Source organism: Pan troglodytes, chromosome 20 (assembly GCF_028858775.2).
Source record: "Pan troglodytes isolate AG18354 chromosome 20, NHGRI_mPanTro3-v2.0_pri, whole genome shotgun sequence".
Classification (NCBI taxonomy): domain Eukaryota; kingdom Metazoa; phylum Chordata; class Mammalia; order Primates; family Hominidae; genus Pan; species Pan troglodytes.
The window spans coordinates 23159952-23165951 of NC_072418.2; positions in this window are offsets into that span (position 1 = coordinate 23159952).

The window sequence follows — 6000 nt, forward strand, 5'->3', positions numbered from 1 at the left end:
GAGGGGCTGTTGGCCTCGGTAAAGGGGGGTAGGCTGGGACATATGGAGGAAGAACTTCTGTTTCCTCTGGCAGCTCCTGCAAAACTGGCTTCTCTTGCTTTCTCTGGGACTCCCCGTTTAACTCTGTATCTGCCAGTGAAGCTGCTCTTACTTTCACTTTTGGCTTTTTTTGCAATAAGCCATTAAACAGGGCTGGATCTATGCTGGTTTTGTCTATATTATATTTAACCACGAGTCAATATAAAGGAATTTCATCTGGGTACACTGGCAGTCCTCCACCCCCTGTCACCACCCTAAATACATGGCCAATTTTTCCCTACCTATAGTTCGTTTGCTCCGCCATCCAACACCAAAAGAGGGCCATTCTAATTCACAGAAAGTTCTCAACCTCTGAGGGGTTTAACTTAACTCTATAATCTATAATCTTAACTCTATAATCTTAATCTTAACTCTATAACCCCTGCAAAACCTTTCTTAAGGTTCTGTAACATGCACGCCAAGTTTTGATGTTTTGATGACTTTCCTCGCATTCCTCCCTTTACGACGCAGCACATTCACTCTTGCACACTCACTCTTCCTCTCATTTTAGCCGACTACACTGTCTCTTACTACAGGAGTTTTCAGATGCTGCTTGGCTTTGGAGAAGTCCTTATTCCCGCTACAACTCTGAGCTGTAGGGCAGTTTCTATTAGCTGTATGTAGATTGCCACTAGTCTTAGTCGACCCCACACTTTCTTGGAGCACACAGTCCACGCTGAGAGATCTGTGACTCCCCACTTCCCAGGTGATGAGCCTAATTAGTCCCCTCCATTCACATACTTTCACACATTTTCAGTTCCCATGTTCATAACTGGGGTGGTGAGCCACTCCCACCCCCTCTAGTTTCACAGTTGGTGTGGCGAGCCACTCTTGCCCCCTCTAGTTCCCAGTTGGGGTGGTGAGCCTCTGTCACCACCTCCAGTTTCCTAGGCAACTTAGCGAGCCACTTTCATGTCCTGTGTCAGCGGGTTGTGAGTTTCATCTGAATCGATGAGCCACTCCCATTGCCCTGAGCCCCTCTGGGTCCGATTATTTGGCACACCCCAGGAGGTGATCAGGCTCCCCTTCTGTCCAAGGGACAGGTCCTGCCTTGGGCCCCCAAAACCTTACCGTGCTTCCTGAAGCACGCCGTTTCTGAAATTGTCCTGTAGCTCCTCTTTAGGTTCTATTGCACTGCTGGGTAGGGGGCACTGGGTGAAAAGAGAGCTGATCTCCCCTCCGGGCTGAAGTTCTCCCAGTGGCACCTGGGGTCACAGGTTTCCCGAGGTGCACGCTCCAGTCCCCAGAGGCAAAGGAGACAGTAAGCCTGCCCTCTCTGGTCCCTTCATGGTCACCAAAAATGTTATGGTAAATTGAGGAATGAAGAAACCAATACGGAGTACCGAAGGGCTTGTTTATTTTAGTTATGCACCGGCTCAGAGGATTCACATCCAAAAGCTGAGCATTGAACAAAGACAGAGTGGGGTTTTTAGAAGCAGCATTCCAGAAGCAAAAGAATAGCAGTTAATCATACAGTGACAGGTCACGTAATCTATAGCATAATATAACTTGTGACCTAGCCGGTGGCCTTGTAGCTGCATTAGAAGAAAAACAAGAACTGGCTAAATACAGACATTTGTAAAACATAATCATGCTTAAGAAGCCTGGGAAAAGAGTAATAGTAAAAGAACCTATCTTTCTCTTTGTTTTTTCCTTCAACCTTGCTCTGGAAGGGAGGTGGATGTCTGGAGCCCATTCCTTTGGCCTTGGCTATTCAGACAGTATTATCTTCTAACTGTCCTTGAAGTGAGCTGCTAGGCAGAGGCAAACTTGTTCTTTTCTTTTTAACTCTTGCCTTACCACATTGTGGGCCTTAGCTTTTACTTTTCTTGGGGTGAACAAATGCAGTACCTATTATTTTTAAACTTCTGCCTCACTTTAAGCCAAATAACAGTGTTTGACACGTGAGTCGCCCCCAAACAAGTGCTCTTCATGATCATTGTTAAAGCAGCAATAGCAACATGTGCTTTCCTGGGACCTGCTGGCCTGTTTTCCACTGATATAAAGTGGAGAAGGCATTGAAATAGCAAAGGAGGGTGATATAAATTGAATACCTATATGAAATACAATTTTAAATGAAAAACAGCATTTGATGTTGTACAACTCTAAGTGAGACTATTAGTGCGAGATCATATTTTTACTTGTATTGACAAAATAACCATTCACAATATTCTTATTTAGAATAATATTCCATTTCTCTTGTATATTTGCTAGCTTTTGATCAAATATTTTGGGAACTCAATAGAAATTAACAAAATGAATCTTTATTTTACCCCAAGAATTACTGATGCATATGCTTGTTTTTCTTAAAATTCATTAGCTTTTTATGAAAGATTTATACTTTATTTTCAGTTGTGTTGTTTATTGCTTAGAAGTGGCTGTCCTGCCAGAAAACTGCCATTCTCAGCTATACCCACATTGACTAATAGTGAGTGGAAATGAAGTGGGTAAAAAGCAAATTGTCTTCTCTGTATCTTTTTTCACCCTTTGACTGGAGAACAGAGGGATGCAGAAAATGAAAGAATATATAATCCCTGAAAGATCATGAAGAAGCTCTCTTAACCAGACCAAAAACCCAGTAGGGGGATTTTTTTTTTTTTTCTCATTATTGTATTCTCTGCTTCTATGAGTTAAATTTTTTTTTTTTTTTTTTTTTTTTTTTTTTTTTTTTTTGAGATGGAGTCTCACTCTGTTGACCAGGCTGGAGTGCAGTGGCCTGATCTCGGCTTACTGCTACCTCCACCTCCCAGATTCAAGCAATTCTCTTGCCTCAGCCTCCTGAGTAGCTGGGATTACAGGTGCATACCACCACACCTGGCTAATTTTTGTATTTTTAGTAGAGACAGGGTTTCACCATGTTGGTCAGGCTGGTCTCAAATGCCTGACCTTGTGATTTGCCCACTTTGGCCTCCCAAAGTGCTGAAATTACATGCGTGAGCCACTGTGCCTGGCGAGTTTAAATTTTTTTCACACTTTACATAGATGTTGGATTATGTGGGCTGGGCACAGTGGCTCATGCCTGTAATCCCACCACTTTGGGGGGCCGAGGTGGGTGGAGCACTTGAGGTCAGGAGTTTGAGACCAGCCTGGCCAATATGGCAAAACCCTGTCTCTACTAAAAATATAAAAATTAACCAGACATGGTGGTGGGCACCTGTAATCGCAGGTACTGGGGAGGCTGAGGCAGGAAAATCTCTTGAACCCAGGAGACAGAGGTTGCAGTGAGCCAAGATGGTGCCTCTGCACCATTGCCTGCCTGGGCAACAAGAGGGAAACTCCATCTCTTTTCTGTGCTGGCTTATTTTACTTAGCATATCATTCAGGTTCATGAATGTTGTTGCAAATAACAAGACTTCCTTATTTTTAAGGGCTGAATAAAATTGCACTGTGTACGTATACCACATTTTCTTTCTCCATTTACCTGTTGATGCACATTTAGGTTGATTCCATACCTTAGCTATTGTGAGTAATCCACTTCCTTCCCTTTTGTTTATTTTTTTTATTTTGTTTTGTTTGAGAAGGAGTCTCATTCTGTCACTCAAGCTGGAGTGCAGTGCAGCAATCTTGGCTCACTGCAACATCCACCTCCTGGGTTCAAGTGATTCCAGTGCCTCAGCCTCCCAAGTAGCTGAGATTACAGGTGTGCACCACCACACTTGACTAATTTTTGTATTTTTAGTAGAGGCAGGCTTTCACCATGTTGAGCAGGCTGTCTTTCATTTGTTTGTATATTTCTTTCTTCCTTTCCTTTTTTATTTCTAGAAGCATTTTAATTTTAAAATATAAATTATGAAAGTTAAAAACCTCCATTTCTCTGTCTTTGATTACTATTATGGCTGATGAAAAAATAAGTTTTTTTGAAATTTCCTGGATAAACGTTATTACTTCATTATTAACATAATGAGATAATATAGAAATTAAAATGAACATTTGTTAGTAAAACAGCAATTATCTAGCTCCTGGTAGTCATTTAATCCCTCACCTAGTCTTTAGAACTTCTATCAAGACAAGAACTCTATTTTTTTCCAAGAGTGTGTGATGCAAAATCACAGTCTTATCTTTTTGTCTTTGTGGCAGGAGTCGGGTATTTATGGTAATAAAAAAGAAGTCTAGATCTTTTTAGTAGACAGATGGTGATGATGGAAGCAAATATAATGGTACATGGTACTTGGCTACATTTCAAATGGGTGATAGTGAACATTCACTGAAGTGTCACAGGTGGCTCTTATATTCCAGGTCAAATCTTTGTGAGGAAGGCTCAGCCCACTTGTGTCAAGCATTTCTGGCAGTTCCTAGATACATGAAAAAACCTCACTGCACTTGTCTAATGAGACCAGAATTAAAAACACCCAGGTGCCAGGTTATTAAAAACATTTTTACCCTTATGGAAAAAAATGTGATGTGGCATGTGGCTTGGTTTGAATAAATCTTCACTGAGCTAAGTAGCTGATTGGATTAACCTAACCTGTAGGAAAAGAAAATGGAAATCACCTCTGAACAAGTTTATTTTATAGGCTTCTTTCTGTACATAGAGATATAAAATACGTGGCTAGATAAACATATACACACAAATTGAGTCACATGGGTATGTCTACGTAATGTTAATTTGTGCATAGGTCCCGCAAAAAAAAGCCTCAGAAATAAAGTAGGTCAGATGAGATCTCCATATTCTACCCCTGAAGCTGAGGTAAATTAAATAAGCAAATTAGCAGAACCTGGGTGATTCCAATCAGCCAATTTGCATAGCCCAGGTGATTCCAACCAGCCAAGTAGCTCAGCCCAGGGCAAACCAATCATACAAATATTTGAATAGTGATTGTGGCTTTATCAAGGCAGGCCCCAAATGGTGGATGTGAACAGAACACGCACACTCTGAGGAGACATGCAGGGCGCTGAAATACTAACCTGGACAGATGAGTTACATGGCTTTATTCTCAGTTTATTTCTGCGGCTTTGCCCTTGAAGATAAAGCTTTGTTGATATTTACATAAACAACATTGTATGGCTATGTTCTATTTAGCATGTTATTTACGTTATTTAGCAAGAGAAAAAAAGTGATTCTACATCAGCATCTTTAGTGCATGTTAGAAGATTAAAAATGTCTTTTGGGGAACGTGTTTTGTATACATAAATATTTAGATAGAAATATTTATAGAATTCTCTATGTGTTTGTCTTCTTATGTATATTTATATCTAGATGTATCAATCTTTGTATTGATATGCATTACTATGAATAGTAAGATAAAAAGTAACTTCCCCCCAGGCGCGGTGGTTCACGCCTATAATCCCAGCATTTTGGGAGGTGGAGGAGGGCAGATCACCTGCAGTCAGGAGTTCGAGACCAGCCTGGCCAACATGGTGAAACCTCGTCTCTACTAAAAATACAAAAATTAGCCAGGCAGGGTGGTGGGTGAAGGAACCCCAGTTACTTGGGGGGCTGAGGTGAGAGAATCGCTTGTACCCGGGAGGCAGAGGTTGCAGTGAGCTGAGATTGCGCCACTGCACTCCAGCCTGGGTGACACAGTGCGACTCCATCTCAAGAAACAAAAACAAAAACAAAAACAAAATGAAAAAAAGTAACTTCCATACATGTATAAGTTTATCTGCCCTATAAACAATATCAAAAATATTACACAAATAAAAATATGTTCTAACATACATCCTGCCACATTTAACATATGTGAAAAAAGCATTTTTTGTTGTTTCTTGCTTCTGGGAGATAATGCACTAAGGGGCCAGGTGCGATGGCTTGCGTCTGTAATCCCAGCACTTTGGGAAGCTAAGGCGGGTGGATCACCTGAAATCAAGAGTTAGAGACCAGCCTGACCACCATGGCGAAACCCCATCTCTGTTTAAAATACAAAATTAGCCAGGCATGGTGGTGCATGCCTGTAATCCCAGCTACTCAGGAGGCTGAGACAG